This window comes from Ornithorhynchus anatinus, chromosome 19 (genome assembly GCF_004115215.2).
Source record: "Ornithorhynchus anatinus isolate Pmale09 chromosome 19, mOrnAna1.pri.v4, whole genome shotgun sequence".
NCBI classification, from domain to species: Eukaryota; Metazoa; Chordata; class Mammalia; order Monotremata; family Ornithorhynchidae; genus Ornithorhynchus; species Ornithorhynchus anatinus.
The window spans coordinates 8,508,715-8,529,135 of NC_041746.1; the positions used below are offsets into that span (position 1 = coordinate 8,508,715).

Sequence of the window (20,421 nt, forward strand, 5' to 3'; positions counted from 1 at the left end):
ACAAAATCCCAGTTTTAAAAAGAGGAGTCGTATTTGCGTTTCTAATGCTAATATCCGGAAAGGTCTTAGATTATCCAGATGAACAGAGCATTTGCTTTAGGGATAAAATTTGATGTCCCAAAATGGACTTCTTTCCCAAAGGACAATTTAAACCTTATGGCGGCGGCTCTCTCTTTGACTCTTATTAATCTGTAACAAAGAGAATTCTGGGTGAAGCCATCTTAGTGGATGAGATCAAAATTCTATTAAGAAAAGCCCAAATGTTTTCTAGGTGCAAACGGTCTCTTCAGTTATCTGATTTTCACAGTATTCCAGCCCCCCAGAAGCAGGAAATCCTGGAAGATTGACAGGGAAAACTCTAGGTTTGTGGAACAAGCTCTAGGAAGGGGAAATGGCTAAGGTAGAGTTCAGGTGAGCACCCGAGAATATCGGAACTTCCAAGCGGTCGGTTATCCCACCCAAAGTTCCGGAGTTTACGTGCACATCCCTAATCGGAATACTTTCCATCTTTCTCCGAAAGACGGACGGTGAAATGGTGAGTCCAGCGTGGGAGTATTAGGGAAAACCGTGCCGTGAGGACTTCCAAATTATTGGCAGTTTTGCTATTGTTCCTGCAGGACAAAATCGAGAGAGGCTATTTTAGAGAATCTGCGTTTGTTTTCTTATTACATCGAGACATTTCTCATGGATGAAATCAAATAAATCAAATTAATCTGGGCCTTGTTCTGGTTTTTAATATGCAGATATTTTTTTTTAACATTATACGCGGCTGTGGAAAGTGAAAACATCAGTAGATGAACCGGAGCGCTGATCGAGGCAGGGTAGGAATTGTCGAGTTTGGGGAGCAGAGAGTTCATCTATCCTCAGGCTAGCTTAGCAGACTCTTGGGGTGCATCATAAAGGAAAAGCATTTCGTTGTTTATCATCTGCTTGAAATATATTTGCATTTACCTCCACTGAAACTCAGAATGAGGAAGTGTAGTGTAAATAACGGATCAGTTGCTTTACAGTTCGAGACCTGGGAACAAAACAGTTCCCGCCTGTTTACACGATATCGTGCTGAAAGCGATCTATATTTTAAGCAATCAGCAGATACTCTACACTCTGTGGACAAACAACTCAGGAAGAGAGTTTGCAAGGAGAATGGTATAAATTAGAGATGGCTGCCTCTCTGGTTTGGCAATCACCTCGAGCTATTTTTCAAAGTATTTTGGTTCGGCCAACTGAAGACTGCAGTTCGGGCAGGCCAAATCCCCTCTCCTTTGTAGCTAACATTATTTTAGAGTTTTTTTTTAACTCCAAGAAGACATCACGTGTTGCAATACACCTTCGAGTGTGTGTTGGGATGAAAAATCCAATGCCGGACCCTCAGTGGTGGCCGTATCGTGCGGACGCAATGGTCCGTCCTTTGGTGTGTTTTCATTAATTAGCTGCGGTATTTATGAAGCACTTACTATGTGCCGAGCGCGCTACTACGTGCTAGGATAAATGCAAGGTATTCAGGTCAGGTGTAATCCCTGTCCCTCATGGGACTCAGAGTCTAGGTAGGAGGGAACGCAAGCCCGGGCTTGGGAGTCAGAGGTCATGGGTTCGAATCCCGCCTCTGCCACTTGTCAGCTGGGTGACTGTGGACAGGTCACTTCACTTCTCGGTGCCTCAGTGACCTCATCTGTAAAATGGGGATGAAGATTGTGAGCCTCACGTGGGACGACCTGATTACCCTGTATCTACCCCAGCTCTTAGAACAGTGCTCTGCACATAGTAAGCGCTTAACAAATCCCAACGTTATTATTATTATCATCTCAATTTTACAGATAAAGAAATTAAAGAACAGAGAAGGTAAGCGATATGCTCAAGTTTACACGGCAGGCAAGTGGTGCAGTCGGGAATAGAACTCAGGTCTGGCTGGTGCTGTTTTCTCTCATCTCCTTCTCTCTGGTTCTTTTCGAGGCCGTTGCTCAAAGTGAGTCATTTCTCTTTTTTCTTTTTCCTGCTAATTCGATTTGCTAAGTGCTTACCAGGTACCAGGCACCGTACTAAGCTCTGGAGTAGATGTAAGATAATCAGGTTGGACACAGTTCACCCCCCACCTGGGGCTCTACGGTCTTAATCCCCACTTTGCCGATGCGGTAACCGAGGCACAGAGAAGTGAAATGACTTGGCCAAAGTCACACAGCAGACAGTTGGCAGAGTCGGGTTAAAAGGCAGGTCCTTATGACTCCCCAGACCCATGTTCTGTCCACTATGCCTTCCTCCTTCCTTTCTTAAGAGCAATAAACCATGCTGGTCTGTCCTCAGCAATTGACCGCCAGTTTTCAGTTGAGATGCAGCACAGTCTGAAACTCTCTTTTATGCCACGTTCTTAAAGTATTTCCCCTGCCCTCCTTGCTTTCATTTTCCCAATCTCAGCTCTCCATACAGTTGTTTGTATTTACAGTTAACTCATTGACATTTTTAAAAAGAGCTCTGTGCTAACCAGCAGAATATTCTTGTTTTCCCTGGAATTAGGTGCTTTCACACCCCACAGATCTGAAACTAATGCCTTTCATTTCCACCAAGTTCATTTGGGTATTAAGCTAGGAGAAAGGCCGTCCTCTATCCCTAGAAGAAATGTATTGTTTAGGGAGGGAACGTCTGGCAAAAACCCAAGGTCGAAGATTTGAAAGAAGGGTTACGGTATTTTCCTCAGTTAGAATTTAGGAGACTTCTTATCTCTGTGCTCAATAAGTCGCCACTCCCAGAAAATTCTGTGACATAAAAATGAAGCAGTTAAGATGAACAGGCAGTGACATGTTTCTCTTGAGTTTTGAGGAGAAAAAAAGAGCTTCTAATATTTTCAGTTCATCTATCAGAGGTCACCGAAGGGTCTGTAGCTCAACTTCCTCACTGCTTTGGCTTATGTTCCATTTCGAGGGGCCTTGGGAAAAGAGGAGGTTTTAGCAAAGTCTGAAGAATCAGAAGAGAAAAATGGAAGATGCTGAGTAAACCGGTGGAGCGCGGGGGAGGTGGATCAATCTAATTAATGACCTTTTAGGAAAATTTGCGAGAGGTTGCCCTCGTAATATCTTTTTAAAAGATTATTAGGAGTTACAAGATAAAAATGTGGATGCTTTAGCCATTCAGTAAGGGGATTTAGGTTATTACAAAGAATTAATTTGTTACCCTTTTGAGTTGGGGTTTTTAAATGCCTTTGAGTGATGACAAGAAGATTGCTGCTGAATCTGTACTTTGGGTAGTTTTGCAGCTGCGTTTAGTCATTTCACGGGGTTTTTTTTTTTTAATGTATAGAGCATACGTCTCTGTAAGGATTAAGAAGCAGGAGACTGTCACTGTACGCCGCGAGCGGACCCTATCGAGACACCGAAGAATCGCCCCACATTCTAAGGCTCCCACGGCCTTATTCAGAAGGCGTTGAGAGTTAGTACCAGCCAGAGTGGACTGTAATTTATAGGTATTTGTTGGAATAGGTATAGGAATGACAAATATTAACTCTGGTCTTGGTTAAATCAATCAATCGTATAGAATACTTCCCAGGATAGATTTCTTGGATTTCAAGTTCCTCAACTTGAGGGTGTTTTGGCACTTCTGGCCAGACAGCGAAAGGAAGGGCTCTAAATGTTCAAAATCCTCAGAGAGTTGATGTTCAGTCACAGATAGAAAGATGGATATAGGGGCGTGGAGGTCCAAACTCTTTGTTCCTGTATGCAACGCTTCTTTCTGGATACAAGAATGGATTAGAACATGAAGTCTTCTGTCTCTTTCAGTCACATCTAAAATCTAATCTGTCCGTTTGGTGAGGTGACAACATGTTTCACTTATCGACTGCATTCATGTTAGAGAAAAGCACCGTTGCTGATCTGCGGATCTTGGGGCTGTTTAATAAACGCTGCCAAATTCAGAAACACTGGGAACGGCAGGATGGAGGGATCTGTGAAAACCACACTGCAGGCTTAGTCATCTGTTCATATATGCTATGTTAATAGGGGACTTTAAAGAAATGTTTTAGCAGTGCCAAAAGGCTCCAGCCAACTCTCTCTGCCATTTTTTAAGTAAATGCTCCTCAGAAGAGAGCGTGTTTGTTAAGAAAGAGCTTTTAAACATCTATTTCTTTTTTACATCAGCGATGCGCTAGAATTTCAATAGACATTTGACTTTATTTAGGCATGGTATCCATGAACAGGTAGACACCTTCAGGGTGACCAGTCATCCGGTTTTTCCAACTAACAATCTGGTTCTTATCCGGTCGGTTCCTGCACATTTTTATTTCTGCTTTTTGGGAAGTTTATTGGATGTAATGTGACGTGTGTCTCCTTGTCCCGTATTTTGGAGGTTTACCAGTAGCCCCCTTACAGGCCATCATATTTTACCTTGAGTAGGCCTTGGAAAGAGATCTAAGTGTGTTATTCTAATGTGAAAATAGGTAGAATCGTTATATATTTTGGATGGACTTATGTAGAAGAAATCCTTAGTTGTCTAGGCAGGAACATACATAGTGCTGCCTATCACATTTGAGGACAAAGATGACATGACGATCCCTGACATTTGTTCTTTGACATCTGATGTATCAACCGTGCTGCAGGGAATTATTTTTCTTTTCACTTTTGGTTTCTCCAGGGAGGCAGTGTGATCTTAAGCAAACAAAAAAAGGCACAGGATTGGGAACGAAGACTCTGAATTCTAATCTCAGTTCCGCCATCGGCCTGCTAGGTGACCTTGGTTAAAATCACTTAGCTTTTCTATACCTCAGTTTCCTCATTTGTAAAATGGGGGTAAGATTAGCTCGTAAGTTTTATGTTGGACAGAATAAGCATTTAATAAAGAGCTGAATTAATGAATTCATATTTGAATAAACTCTAATGTAACTATGCAAATTATTATCCAGTGTTATGACAACTGAAGCAAGCTAAATACATTTTCTTGCTTCCCGGTATGGGGCTGAAGTAATTAATGATGGTACTTGTTAAACACTTACTATGTGTGTATCACTGTTCTAAGCTCTGTGGTAGATACAAGATAACCAGGTAGGGAGCAGCCCTTGTCCCAGGTAGGGCTCACAGTCTAAGTGTGGGGGAAAACCAGGTAGAAGTAGAAACAAATCAGATTAGAATGGCTGCCTATTTTATTTCTTCAGCTTCTGAAGGTTTTCCTCCCTCCCTTCTAGACATTTGTTTTCCTTCCCTCTGAGGTATACTTTAGTTATAAATTCACATATTGAGCCAAATGTTGACTCAAAATATCCTCCTCATTTTCAGGATTTGTGACTATGGTAGATGATAATAATAATAATGTGGTATCTGTTAAGCGCTTACTATATGCAGAGCACTGTTCTAAGCACCGGGGGAGATACAGGGTAATCGGGTTGCCCCACGTGAGGCTCACAGTCTTAATCCCCATTTTACAGATGAGGGAACTGAGGCACAGAAAAGTTAACTGACTTGCCCACGGTCACCCAGCTGACAAGTGGCAGATTGTCATGGGATTCGAACCCATGACCTCTGACTCCCAAGCCCGGGCTCTTTCCACTGAGCCGCACTGCTTTTACCTCCGTACGGTAGCGCTCCCTGATGGCCTGAACTCTAGCATCTTAATTTTAGAATATAGTTCCTCCTCATTGATTGTAGCTCCACTTTCAGGTTCGTTTCTCTCCTAAGTTTGTTTTCATTGTGAAGGGCTGAGGACTGGGGAAAAACCAAACGCCACATATTCAGGAAGCAAACTGGCTTAGAATCGGAAGAACTCCTGAGCTGAAAACAGATTTCAAGGTCTTTCCAGAGAAAGAAACAAAAACACGGCTGTGATTTCACTTTGGAGTGAAAGTTGCATCGTCTTTGCAGTATACGTTTCTGCATTTGCAACTCCAAAACCCTGTGGACTTTGTAGAAATCACACAGAAGAGAAGAAAAAACATTAAAAGGCATATATGGTGATCATCAGCGTAATGTGGAATTACCTGCCCAACCGACTCTTAGACGAAGCCTTGCCAGCAACCTCTAGGTACAGTTTGGCAACTACATTATTGTCGTAATATCGACGATATTTCTTGGAGCGTTCGTAGGCAGAACACTGTACAGGATGATGAGGGGAAAAATGCCAAATAAATGAAAAATGTGGTGCTGACAACAGATAGTTTTTAATCGTATTAATCAGTAGACATTATTAAGCATCTATCGTGTGCAAAGTACTGTACTGAGGTTTGACAGAGTCGGAAGTAGAAGTTATGGTCCTGCCCAAAAAGAACTTACAGTCTAGTAGTAGACAGTCTGAGGACAAGTAGATGTAGTTGGCAAATATGTCTTAGCTAAGAGTGAGAAAATAGATGTAATCAACCTATGGGAATAAGTAAATGATAAGTAAACTGAGTAATACATGAGCATAAAGATAACTGATGGGAACGCACATCTCGGAAAGTTGTGTGTGTGTGGGGGTGGGGGTTAATCAGGGAATGCGCCTGGAAGAGGTAACCTTTTATGAGGACTTTGAAAGAGGGATGGAAGTGGTTTAGTGGAGCTGAGAAGGGTCTACGATTTGCTTGGGAGGATCAAAGACCAGAGGTATAATGGGAGAAGAGAGCAGATAGCTAAAAAGGAGCCAGGTGATGGAAATCAAGAGTTTTCAGTCAATCGGTGGTTTTTACTGTACACTGTGCAGAGTGCTATACCAGCTGCTTGAGAGAGTTCATTACAGTCACTAGACGTGATCCCGGCCCTCCAGGAGTTGCTATTGCTGTTGTTCTCGTCCGTCCGTCTCCCCCGACTAGACCGTGTGCCCGTCAGAGGGCAGGGACTATCTGTATCTGTTACCGATCTGTCCATCCCAAGCGCTTAGTACAGTGCTCTGCACATAGTAAGCGCTCAGTAAATACTGTTGAATGAATGAATGAATGAGTTTACAGTCTAGATATCCGAGCAGCATTTTTATGCCACGGGAGAATTTTGAGGAGGCGATTAATGTGTTCTGGTCCATCTTTTGAAAGATGATACAGGCCCCTCTATCACAGTAACTGCTTAATGAAGCCCATTGATTGATTTCAAACAAAATCATCGATTTATTGTTATCAGTTTTCAGGCCTGACAAGTAACCGATCCACGAGTGCTTTCTTTGAGCAGAGAACTCCACTAAGCACTTGAGGGTGTATAATAGAATTGGTAGACAATATCCCTGTCCTCAAGGAGAACAGTACTCGCAAGGAGCTTGCACGCGCCAATAAACTACATTTGGATCAGGTCAGGATTATTTCGAAAACCCTTTGGAGAATCGTTTCCAAAATGATTCGGGAAAATTACCATCCCCTGAAGTGCAAAGGTGTGGTCTGGATTATCACCCAGAAAAAGAAAAGGGAAATCAAGTCGTTTGCCCAAGAGTCTTTTCCAAATTGCGTAAGCAGCCTAATCCTCATTAAGACAAATGGGAGCGGGGTTCTCCGGTCCTTTGTTGGATGTGTACGAGGGCTGTCTTTAATATAGAGAGTTTTGATTACCACCTCGCAAAACCATTTTGGTAATGACGGTGACAACCCCGAGTGCAAAAGAGAATATCTGCTATTCACACACTTGGAATATTGTTCTTGCCGAGGTTGGCAGTCATTCTCGGGCTATTACGTAATTATCTAATTCAGTGTTTTGAATGGTGCATTCTATGCCTCTTAGCTCTGAAGGAATCTTTGGAAATTGTTTTCGATCAGGCAGGGATGACATCGATCCGGTGATTCTCGGTGGCTCGGGTATGCCGATCTCAAATGCCTTCCTCTACCACGTGATGCCCTGAAATAAACCAAGAAGTGGATAATCAAATCAAGAAGGAAGGCATTTCCTTTTGGAGGCTTTTAGGCAGAATGTAGAAGCAGCATGCTGCTGGAAACTCACTGTGGACAGGGGATGTATCTGTTACGTTTTGTAGTCTCAGCTCTGCCACTTGTCAGCTGTGTGACTGGGGACAAGTCACTTCACTTCTCTGTGCCTCAGTTACCTCATCTGGAAAATGGGGATGAAGACTGTGAGCCCCACGTGGGACAACCTGATTCCCTTGTGTCTACCCCAGCGCTTAGAACAGTGCTCTGCACATAGTAAGCGCTTAACAAATACCAACATTATTATTACTAGTCTCCTTAACTTTTAGTACAGTGCTCTGCACACGGTAAGCTCTCCGTAGATACGATTGACTGACTTTTGCCTCTCTAGACCGTAAGCTCACTGTGGGCCGGGAAAGGGTCTACCAACTCTCTCCCAAGCGCTAATAAGGTGCTCTGCCCGCGGTAAGCGCTCAGTAAATAGCACTGATTGATTTTTTGAATGCAGATTGTGGCCAGGGCTGGGAGTTCTGCATTTGGCGCTCCGTAAATATCAAAGCAGCGTGGCTCAGTGGAAAGAGCCCGGGCTCGGGAGTCAGAGGTCGTGGGTTCGAATCCCGGCTCCGCCACTTGTCAGCTGTGTGACTGTGGGCAAGTCACTTCACTTCTCTGGGCCTCAGTTATCTCATCTGTAAAACGGGTATCAAGACTGCGAGCCTCACGTGGGACAACCTGATGAATCTGTATCTCCCCCAGCGCTTAGAACAGTGCTCCACACATAGTGAGCGCTTAACAGATGCCAACGTTATTGATTGATTCGTTTTTGAATGCAGATTGTGGCCAGGCCTGGGAGTTCTGCATTTGTCTTTTCAGCCACATAACGCACTTCGAGTGGAACTTTTCCACTGGGGAGAGCGCGGTGCAATAGAGTTGATAGAATCGCTCCCTGCTGGTGGTGAATTTACAGAGGAGGAGGAGGAGGAGGGGGAGGAGTCTAGAGGACGAGTCGAGAGGAGTCTACAGTCACATTTCCGCAGTAGGGATGTCTGAGGAGGTTGGAGGAGAGTAGGATACCTTGGCAGTAGCTGAATAGTGAGTTAAAGTGGAACAATTAAAAGGAGGGAGTGCAGAAGAAATACCCAGCATGGCTTCGTGGAAAGAGCACAGGCTTGGGAGTCAGAGGTTGTGGGTTCTGATCCCGGCAAGTGGGCAAGTCACTTAGCTTCACTGTGCCTCAGTTACCTCATCTGTAAAATGGGGATCAAGACGCTGAGCCCCACGTGGAACAACATGATCACCTTGTATCTACCCCAGCGCTTAGGACGGGTTCTTGGCACATAGTGAGCGCTCAACAGGTGCCGTCATCATTATCATTATTATTACCCTGAGGATGCAGTGAAACAATCTCAGACAACGTGGCCTCGCCGCTGAATGTTGGGAGACAACTCTGAGAAGCCGCACGGCCCACCGAGAAGACCACGAGCCTTGGAGTTAGAGGACCTGGATTCTGATCCCGGCTCCGCCGCTTGCCGGCTGTGCGACCTTGGGCCGGTCATTTAACTTACCCGTGCCTCGGCAACCCCATCTGTAAAATGAGGATTAAGATGAGGACGGGGAATGTGTCCGACCTGATTATCTTGACTCTACCCAGTGTTTAGTGCCTGGCACATAGTAGGGGCTCAACAGATACCACACAGAAACAGAAAAAAGCCAGTGGTCATCGTGCGGTGGCAATTAAAGAAAGGAGGGACTTTCTTTGTGATGAAACTTGAAGATAAAGTGAGGCTGCGAGGCAAAAGTGAAAACAGAGCCAGCATCGCAAACAGCAAATATGTCAGCATTCCAGCAGAGAGAGTCATGAGTCTGGTATGGCAGAAACGGCCATACCGATCGTTCTCACTCACATGCCTGTATATGCCCATCACGGAGAACACGCAGGTCCGGCAAAACTGGGACGGCGTCGTTCATTCCATTATCCCTCTGTCGACCGAAGGTACGTATTGTGCGTTTACAGCGTGCAGCGAATTGTACCCGCTTACAGCAGTAAAACACAATAGGTTTATTGTTGAAAAGCCCAAAGGGAAGAGCGTTATTACTGTGGGGGAAAGGACCGTCTCAGAGAGAAAACGGGAGAGAGTCATAATAATAATAATGTTGGTAATAATAATAATGAATAGGTGCAGAGCACTGTTCTAAGCGCTGGGGTAGAGACAGGGTAATGAGGTTGTCCCACGTGAGGCTCACAGTCTTCGTCCCCATTTTACAGATGAAGGAACTGAGGCCCAGAGAAGTTAAGTGAGTTGCCCACAGTCACACAGCCGACAAGTGGCAGAGCCGGGATGGGAGCTATGGATTGAAAAGAGCACGTTAACCTTTCCTCATCAATCCATCAATCAGTGGTATTTATTGAGAGCTTACTGTGTGCAGAGCACTGTACTAAGCACTCGAGGAGAGTTCAGCGCAACAGAATCGTTAGACGCGTTCCCTGCCCGCAAGGAGCTCGCCGAGTATTCGTAGTGATAAAAAGTGAGTAGGGAGTGAAATGTGTGGGCATGCGGTGTGGTTATAAAGAAGAAACAACCTCACGGTACCTCAGGTTACCCTTTATTAAAAAGGAAATCGGGAGAACATTCTCCCACTCTGTTTAGATGGTGTGAGCAGCCGTCAGACAATGGCTGTAAAATGTCTTGGGCCCCAGGGTAAAAGACTTCCATTTTCTCCCCTATCATCAAATGCTTAAGAATATTTCGTATAATTTCCTCCTTGGTTGGGTTCTTTAAAAGGGACATAAAAGTTAAAGGAAGCAAAATGAAAGGGGGTTTTATTTCATTATGTCTGGTGGATCACAGCTGAATTCGCCTTAAACTTTCGGAGTTCTTTTGGGGGTCTAGGCATGGAAATAATTACAAGAAATTCAAAACGAAAGCCAGCAAAACAGTTTGTTTCCCCTAATTCAGCCAAATGGGCTGCAGAAGTACAGGTGGGAAAATAACCGGTTTCATTCACACACTTCTGGGTTTTTTTTCTTTTTTTTACCGATATTGGCAGCCGCGATATCATGTAATTGCACGATTAAGCTGTTTTTGAAGCTGTCTGCCGTGGGTCCGATAAACCAGCCTGGCCCTTTCGCAGAAGGCCCTGTCTGTAATTAAATAACTGTCCTCATCCAGGAAAGCCTGATGCCATCAAGGCAGTCGATCTTGGCTTAAGAAATAGGAAAATACACTTTTCCCCGACTTTAGAGGAAGCCATTTTTAAATGAGACTGTTTCATCTGGGTTTTATTTTTTCAGATTCATGAAAGCGTCCAACTTGATTCAGCAGCAGTGGTTCGCTAACGTGGGGTTCGCATACTTTGAAAATGAAATTTGATTTAGATTTAAGAGGAAGGAAAGGCCCTGTGAGTTCTGATTTTATCTGTTCAGTGTGTGATGATTGCGAATAATTTGGACCGAGTGGTTATGAAGCTCAGCATTTTCTCCGAATCAAATGTTCCATACCAGCTTCTTGGTCATTATCCCTCTGGCGTCAGTTGTTCTTGTTTGTTTGTGTTTGTTTAGTAGGATTTGTTAAGCCCTTACTAGGTGTCAACCACCGTTCTAAGCGCTGGAGTGGATGCAAGGTAATCAGTTCGGACGCGGTCCCAAACCCACATGGGGTTCACGGCCTAAGTGTGAAGGGGAACCGGTATTGAATCCACCTTTTACAGTTGGGGAAATTGAGGCACAGAAAAGTAAAGTGACTTGCCGAGGCCACACAGCAGGCAGTTAGTGAAGCTGGGATCAGTACTGGCTCAGTGGAAAGGCTTGGGAGTCAGAGGTCGTGGGTTCGAATCCCGGCTCTGCCACTTGTCAGCTGTGTGACTGTGGGCAAGTCACTTCACTTCTCTGGGCCTCAGTGACCTCATCTGTAAAATGGGGATGAAGACTGTGAGCCCCACGTGGGACAACCTGATTACCCGTTTCTACCCCAGCGCCTAGAACAGTGCTCTGCACATAGTAAGCGCTTAACAATTACCAACATTATGATTATTATTACTCAGGTCCTCTGATTTCCAGGTCCATGCTATTTCCCCTAGGCCATGCTGCTTCCTACACGTAGAGCAGCGAAAATTACTATCATTCCTAACTGTAGTTATTGAGCGCTTCCTGGGTGCAAAGCACTGCTCTAAGCGCTTGGGAGAGTACACTGTGACATCAAATGCATTCCGTACCCACAGTGAGCTCACAGTCTAGGGGGGACGGACATTAGGTTGAATAAATATGAACTTTTTAACTGTATTATCAACTATAACTTCGTTGATTATCTCCCCTGCTGGATCGTAAGCTCTCTGAGGGCAGGGATCCTGTCCACCAATTCTTTTTTACTCTTCCGAGCGTTTAGCACGGTGTAAGCACTCAGTAAATACCAACTGACTGATTGGGAGGGTAACAAAATTCAACGCCTGTGTCCAGCCCAACCCAAGATGGGGTCTCCATTCCCCTGCAGGAATGAGGATGGGCCCCGAGGGGAACCTACCCAGCCTGAGTCCCTATAAGGTTGAGAGTTCTGTGCTCCCTTCAGCCCTTCCCGCCTTCCACCAGACTAAAGCAGGCAGGAGCCCAACCTCAGAATCGTTTGGACCCCGGGGAGGCTGCAGCAGTTTTGTCCGCCGAGTCTGCGCCGGGAGACCTTGCCTGAAATGAGTGAGGACTCCCTTCCTGCAAGAAGTTTTGTTTCGCATCATGGACTTGGAAGGTAGATTTTGTAATTCACTCTTATTTGGTTTTCCACTGCTACTGTTCTGTTTCTTCCCTATTTAAATTGAGGGCCTCGTGCCAGACCGGTCCTGCATTCGATCTCTTTTCCTTACTCTGACTGCAGTACGTAGCACAGTGTTCTGAGCATAGTGAGTGTGCCTCTTCTTCAGGTCTCTCTTTCCAACATACCAGCTCCACTGTTCACCTTTTTGTCCTCCCCAGGTTCACATTCTCACCGTGTCCCCCTCTTGACTTCCCCACATCCTGCCCATTACTCATATCCATTCCCCTATCTGAGATTCTCCTCCCCCTTCGAATCAAATGGACCTGACCACATTTCCCCTCCGCTTCCGAGCTCTTCTGAGATCACATCTCCTCCAGGAAGAGTGTTTTGATTAAGGGCCTTTTACCCAGCTTCATGCCTACATCCACCTTTAGCACGTATTTGCCCAACCCTAACAGTTATTCACATAGTCTTCCTTTTAATCACTTATTTATTCATTAATCGGGTTTTTCCATTCTCTAGACCGTGCCAGCTCCACTCTTTTTCTCTTCCCTCTGGCTCCCACTGTTTGTAAATTATTTTGTGCATGCCTGTCTCATTAATAATAATAATAATAATAATAATAATAAGTGCTCACTCGATGCCAGGCACTGTTCTAAGCCTCGGGATTGGATTGTAAAGTGTTCGAAGGCAGGGACAGTTTCTCCTGCGTCCACTGTACTCTCCCGGGCGAGCCTTGCCGTTGGTCTAGTTCTAGGGCCGGCTTTTCAAGTCCGTCAGAAACCTTTCTCGGCGCTGCTGGGCTATCTCATTAGTAATGAACGTTTGAAACTACAGAACAACCTAGGATATTCCACAAGGTTGGCGGGCACAGCCAGCGGGAAGAGTTCTCTGCAGTTTTGCTCCGTGGTCTGGATGCTTCAAAGACCAAAATGTTTGAGAGCGAATTGCACTCACAGGGATTCCAGGGTGGTCAGATGTTGAGAAAAACTGTTGAATTTGTGGCTGCGGAGGGTTTTTTTGGCGTCAGTAATTACCACCCACAAATTCCTTGGGCATTCCCCGTATTCCCTGTAGATAATTCCCCGGGCATTGAGTAGTCAGGCACTGATAGTGGTAGTCAAGTTGCGGGATACTCAAAAGTGCCAACGCACAGGCACCGAATAGAGGCCTCAGCCATTTCAAAGAACATAATATTGGTCATGTTCAAATTTCAAAATACTTCAGTTCCTATTATGTCTCCCCGGGACCAACTGTTTAGCTGATGCGAATTTTTTTCGGTAATGAATAAAATATGGACATCAGTTCTCCACGTGTCCACACTTAAAGCAATCATAGCCACAAAATACATTTCAAGAACTCCTGTCTCAAATTTCACAGTGTCCTAAAATCCACTCCTGGATTGATGAAGAAAATAACTACTAGTGAAAAATTTGCCTCGCTTCGTGGCACCCAGTGCATTTTTGGCAAATTATTGCTTCTCTCTGACTCCCTCTATCATACGTAGCCTGGTTCCAGAGAGTTATCCGAAGATGCAGGTCCATCAGGAATCCTGAAACTAGCTGCCTTTTGTGGGTGGTAAAGACCTGCAGCAACTACCGAGGCAACCCTTCGACGGATTGTAAATTCCTCGAGGACGAGGATCGTGCCTAACCAACTCGATTGAGCCGTACCTTTCCGAGCGCTTAGGATGCTGCCCTTCACGAGTTAAGTGCTCAATAAATACCGCTGATGGATTGATAATAGTGTAGACTCAGCACCGTTACGGTCACTTGAGCTGTGAATAGGTCTTACGGGTTCCAAACCTTTTTGTGGCCTTCACAGTGTGTTGCACCTTCTGCTTATGTATTCGTTGGGTCTAACCACTGGGACTTCGGTTCACAGGGCTCAGTGAGCCCAGGTAAATGGGAGGTGATGAGAGAAGAGGGTTGCTTGCGAAAGGGAGTGCATTTGGCGACGCTTGTCCCGCCTGAAATTTGGGGATGCACGCATCCATTCATTCAATAGTATTTATTGAGCGCTTACTATGTGCAGAGCACTGTACTAAGCGCTTGGGATGAACAAGTCGGCAACAGATAGAGACAGTCCCTGCCGTTTGACGGGCTTACAGTCTAATCGACTGTACGGCATCCCATACCGTAGGGAGATCATAGGTTTTTATATTCCAATTCTTTCTTTTATCGTTCTAGTTTTTTATCCTCACTGCTGTTCCGTTAGCATATGGCATTATGTGTATTTGCAAGCTCCATCCATTGTCTCACTTGAAGCGCCAGAAAATCTGGTCACCCGAAATGTTCCGTGTGCTTTTGAAATCCTGCCTTTTGGAAGTAGGCTAGAGAACGGTTTTACTCCGGAGCGGTTCTGATTTCCTACCGATGCCTCAAAACAAACTACTGAGCCACTGTGATCCCCTACTTCTGGTGAGTACCCCCTCACCGTGGTGAAATGAGTTGGATTTTGCGGGAGAGAGTTCCCAGGGACAGGAATTGGACAAAAGCTATCGAGCTGTTCGCTCCCTTTGCGTGAATGTAGTGCTGTTCTTCAGAGATACTGTGTGTGCGGGTACCTGGGCCTGGCCTGGCCAGAGAGGAGACGGTCCGCGTAGCGAGCGTGACGCCGGCACCCTAAGGGCCGATTCGTTTGCTTCGGCACTGGCCCTGCTCAACAAATATCGCCATCTTCTCGCCAAAATCAAGTAAGAGATCCAGGTCGATGACTGGGTAATCCTGTGTGCAAACACAGCGATGGGGAGGCAGGGATGCTCTCAAACCACCAGAAACCAACCAATAAATAGGCAAGACAAAGAGAGCACCGACAGGCAATGAGCAGCTGTTGAGTGGTGAAGTTGTTGTGTGACTGGTGAGACGTAAGCCAATATTTGTAGAGAGCTGGATCGGAGCGGAGTTACGCCTCTTTCCTGGCAGCCACTCGGCAGCTGCCATTACCTTTTCTGTAAAAGGAAACGGGACAGGGTCCCTGAGCCTCGACTGTCAGTCAAGTAGGCAAAACCCCTAGCCTTTGAGGAGATGTGCCCGAGGCCACAGTCTCAAAAGAAATACTCCACATTTCTGACCTGCCTCAAACACAGTTTTCAGCTGATCTGTGAAAACACTAATTTAAAAAAAAACCCCATCCCCACAAATCTCCAGTCACGTGAAAAATGGCTGAAATCCTGTACATTTTGTATGTTTTTCTTGCTGTAGATCTGTAAAATCTGTAATATTCAGGTTGAATTTTACTTTGTTCATGCAGCCTTAGCAAACGGGTCACATTTAGAAATGGAATGGAAAAAAAAATCAGTCATCCAATTTTGGTTAGATTGGGGCATTCATGTAGTATTGTTATTATTGTGGTATTTGTTCAGTGCTTTCTATGAGTCAAGGACCGTGGTAGATACAAGATAATCAGGTTGGCCAAGGATGAAGGGCCAGGATTCCTTTTTGTTACCTGTTTTACGTGAGGAGACAAAACACATTTCCACAGAAGGCTTTGTGTTTTTTTCCTCTGAAGCTTTTCATTTTTGCTTCAAATATTTTCTGGCCATAAAAGAAAAACACTGTTAGCATCAAACCACTGTTTTCAGGTAGGACTGCCCGAGAATAGGAAATGAATAGATTTGACGGCTCTAGCCCTACACCAGTTAATCTTCAATATTTTCCTCATGGATTATGAAATTCAGCTGGGTTTTATAGGAAAACCAACTGTTCTGGGTGGGAGTTGGGCCTCTGCAGTTTTCTCATGCTTTTTTCCAGGACTCTCTTCACATTTTTCCATCCCGATGACTTATGAAAAGGGATTTTCTCTTCAAATGGCTCACCTCCCTGAAATGAATTATTAATATCTTGTATTATTCAGGACTGCTACCTTTTAGAAAACACTCGTGGTCTTTTACGAACCCTTCGCTAGGAAGGGCAAAGCCCAGCTGGGCTTGGGCTCCTCCAAAGTCTCCAACTATTTCTCGAATGTTTAACAAAACCCCAAACATGTTTCTCGTGAACATTTTCCCTTAATTTACAATCCCGTGTGTGTTTTAAGGGAAATATAATCCGTATGTTTCTGATTCATTTACACTTAACTCATCAAAATGTTGTTTTGTAAAGGCTATTTAGATATCCAAGAAGATGTTTAAAGCCTCTTTTCTTAGAAACAGGAAGCCATGTTTTGCCAAGAAGCGAAAAAGGGCAATCCCCAAAAGACTTGAATCTGGTTCAGAACTTGAAACCAATGGGGTTTGAGTGGGTTCTAAACTTGGCAAACGCCACCTTCTATCCCTAAATCATTTGAATGAAACTCTCATTTACGCTCTCAAAACAAGCAATTCCACATGCAAACCGGGTAATTACACGCCTGGTTTCCTTATTTCCTGGTGTTCGTGCCCACACAAATTTCTCACGCAATAAGAGGTACAGGTGCTAAATTTGTTGGGGGCACTTACGGGGAAGGGGTTGTTAACAGGGTACAAGGACAGAAAACACTTAACTCGTGGACGAAAACCAAATGGAATCAGGAATACTCAGAGAATCTCTTTGCGTGTCCGTCAGAGTGCTAACAATGAGAGACTCTGAAGTCGGAGAGGCAGTTGTGTAGCTCAACCCGAATAAATAATGACGGTCCTTATTAAGTGCTTACTGTGTGCCAAGGAATGACCTAAACATTGGAGTAGTTACAAGAGAATCAGAGAGCTGTCGGTCCCTGTCCCACTCAGGACCCACAGGCAGAGAGGGAAGAGGTATTTTAATCTCCATTTGATAGATGAGGAAATTCAAACACAGAGGGATAAAGTGACTTTCCTAAGGTCACACAGGAGGCACGAGGCAGAACCAGAACTCGGACCCCCACTTCCCAATCCTGTGCTGTCTCTCCACTGGGCCACGCTACTGAAACGTGAGTCCTGGAAGAAAGCATTTCATTAGAGAAGATACGTAGTCTCCCAGAGACTCCTCGCTGTCAGCAGAAATAAACCTAAAATGGTACCAAGATGTGCTTTTCTTTATAGAATCAGAGCACTGGTAGGGAGCTGGACAACAATCTAACGCAGCATCTCCTTTGTTTTCAGGCAAGACGACATATAAACCCTTCTAGACAAATCCTCTTCTTCATCACCAACAAATATTTCAGCCCTCGGTGCATTATTTAAGAACTCCAAGGAAGGAAAGTCAACTGCCCCGCACACAGTAAGTGCTCAGTAAATACAATCGAATGAATGAGTACATGAATCCCTTCCCTCGGTAACCCAGTTCAATAGTTTAAATAACCCACCTCCCAAGTATTTCAGACTTACAGCTTGGGCTTTTTTCTGCCCTAGGAATGCAAAGGAACAGAGTGTCTATCCCTCTCTTTAATGGGGTCAACACACCCAGCAAGTGCTCCGTAAATATTAATAGTCTCAGCAGGAGAACAAACACCCAGGTTAGAAAAGGAGAGACGCGCTGCCCCAGCATCCAACAGCTGTTCTCAGGGATCCAGATTATTGAGGAAATGAATACCCTCACCCTTTTCAAGAAAAACTCCACCTGCTTCTGCCCATCTGTGCCCTTTTGGCTCCTTGATGTTCCCTGGTGGCACTGGGAACCCTGGAGAACCAGAAGTTGGATTTCTGTTTTTCCTGCTCCTGACAAGAAGATGGCTTCACTTTAGAGTGCGTGAGTATTTGCTTGGGTCGTCTGTGTGAGGCCTAGTAATATGGCTGGTTGCACGGAGCTCTGAGTAAGGAAAAGAGTAGGTTAGATTGTCTCCTGTCCTTCCTTCACCGTCTCTGGTTTCTTCAAGCTGTTTATTCCCCACTCCAAGTGAAACCTGGATGAATTCTGCTAGTGCAATCTAAACGTCCTAGTTTAAAACTAAATTCCTCGGTTCAGCTATTTTAATAAACTATTTAAATTACTTTTCAACAACTGGCAACAAACCGTTCCCCTGGATTCCTCTCAGAAGGTATCCAGGAACTGCAGTCACGTGGTCAGAAATGCATATCGGCACAGCTTAAAATTTGCCTTTCGGCCAAAACTAGGAAAAGAACCAGCTTGGCCTAGTGGATAAAGAATGGGCCTGGGAGTTAGAGGACCTGAGTTCAGATCACAGCTCTGCCATTCACCTGCTGTGTGACTTTGGGTAAGTCACCTAATTTCTCTTTGCCTCTGTTTCCCCAACTGTGAAATGGGGATCCAATATCCATTCTCCCCGCTATTTGACTGTGATCCGTACGTGGGACAGGAACTGTGTCCCGGATTAACTTGTATCTACCCCAGCCTTTAGAACAGTGCTTGACACACAGGAAGAGCTTCACAGATACCATTCCAAAAACAAAACAAAAAAATGCAATGCTCTTGTCTGAGGACCACAGCTAAGCTACTCCAATCTATACCAGTGAGATCTTTACTAGGTAGGAGAATTTTCATTTTCCATTGAGCAGTTGTTTTGCCCTGCACAGGCTCAACCTCTGAAATATCTTAAAGAATCACAAACAGAAGAAACAAAAAGCCATGAGACCATTAGGAAGTGTGCATTAGATATGTCTCACACCTTTCTATCCAAGAATAGAAGCAGACTGCAGGAAGAATTATGATTTTCATTGGTGCATTTGCTATCAGGTAACTGCTTCACACTAAGTGACCTATCCAATAGCCACATCCCATTGCCGGACCAGAGACGCGCAACCAAAAAGATGGAGGGGAGTGGAAAACCTTCCATAGAGGAATTAAAAAGAAAAGGTTTCTCCTTCATCTTGGCAAGACAGAGGCTAAGGGAGAACATGATGGAAGTTTGGAAGTTTACAAAATCAAGAAGAGGAGGACAGGGCAAACGCAGAGTCGTTCACCGAGTCCCGCTGCAAAGAGCCGGGGGGAACCCACTGCAGCTTGCGGGTGGTAGGTTCAAAACAAACAAACAGAAAAAGACGTTTCTTTCCACAGAGTGGTAAGCATATGGAGTTCGTTACCAGAGGAAGTTTTGCCAGCAGAAAATATCAGTAGGGTAAAAGAAAGGTTTGGAGGAAAGGGCAAGACACCCATCATTACTGAGGGCTGCGAGAGGGAAAATTAGAGGTTAGGAGTCACACGGGGGTTTAGATAGATTCATGGATGATACGATTTTGATGGCTTACTAAAGGGAAAATAGAATCTTGGCTTGGTTCCTCTGTTTATCCTTTGTTTCCCCCTTGTTGAGTTGGATGGAACTATTGATCTGACCCAGAAAAAGCATTTCTTACATTCTTAGGTCCTCACGAACTTAATTCAATAGAAAGCACATCTCATTTGGGGGCAATCCTGGAACGTCGAACCCCCAGTACCTTATGCCTCTCCTCTTGTGTTTAGCGATATTGCTCGAGTAACTCTATTTGACGGTTAAACTTAGTAAAATGTCCATTTTACCGGTATGGCCAGGGGTTGTGTCCGTCTGTGCTGTGGGTTTCTGTCACCGTTGCCTCATCTCCGCATTGTACAGCCTTTTGGAGAGTGAACGTGTTAATTTTTGTGAAAGGTGTTTTGGTATTTAGCAGGCCCGACTGCTGGCAAACAGCCCTGAATAGAACCTAGAATTGCAGTTGCTAATCCTTTAACTTCCCATGTTACAACAGCTAAAGATCTTCACCTTCCAATGTTCTGAACAAGAACTAAGAATAGAGGGGTTGGGAGGCAAAGATTCTAAAACTGTGGGGTGAGGGTGATGACAGCAACAATGGTGAGTTAGGAGAGTTTTGTATCACGTTGTACAATTTGATATTAACCATATTAAAATTTTGCCTCGTTTGTCACTAAGGAAACAGCATAAGGGTTGGGAAATATATAGGAAAACGTACACAGAGAACTTACAGAGAAGCAGCGTGGCTCGGTGGAAAGAGCCCGGGCTTGGGAGTCAGAGGTCTTGGGTTCGAATCCCCGCCCTGCCACTTGTCAG

General features: G+C 44.8%; 2 long non-coding RNA genes across 6 annotated transcripts in view; one reads left to right on the top strand and one right to left on the bottom strand.

Annotated features, from left to right (window-relative positions):
- LOC120639012 overlaps nt 1-20,421 on the top strand; it is an 81,473-nt gene that overhangs the window by 40,068 nt on the left and 20,984 nt on the right. For 3 of the 5 annotated variants that reach the window (XR_005661107.1, XR_005661111.1, XR_005661110.1), the window contains exon 3: nt 17,585-17,702. This is a non-coding gene — a long non-coding RNA (uncharacterized LOC120639012). Of the gene's footprint in view, nt 1-12,086; nt 12,523-14,717; nt 14,949-17,584; nt 17,703-17,833; nt 18,171-20,421 lie in introns of those variants that run through there. The other 2 variants (XR_005661108.1, XR_005661109.1) reach the window with 2 other exon arrangements.
- LOC103171281 lies at nt 7,022-20,182 on the bottom strand. The gene is made up of 2 exons (XR_486699.3): nt 19,896-20,182; nt 7,022-7,760 (listed from the first exon to the last, which is right to left on the bottom strand). It is a non-coding gene; the product is annotated as an uncharacterized LOC103171281 (long non-coding RNA).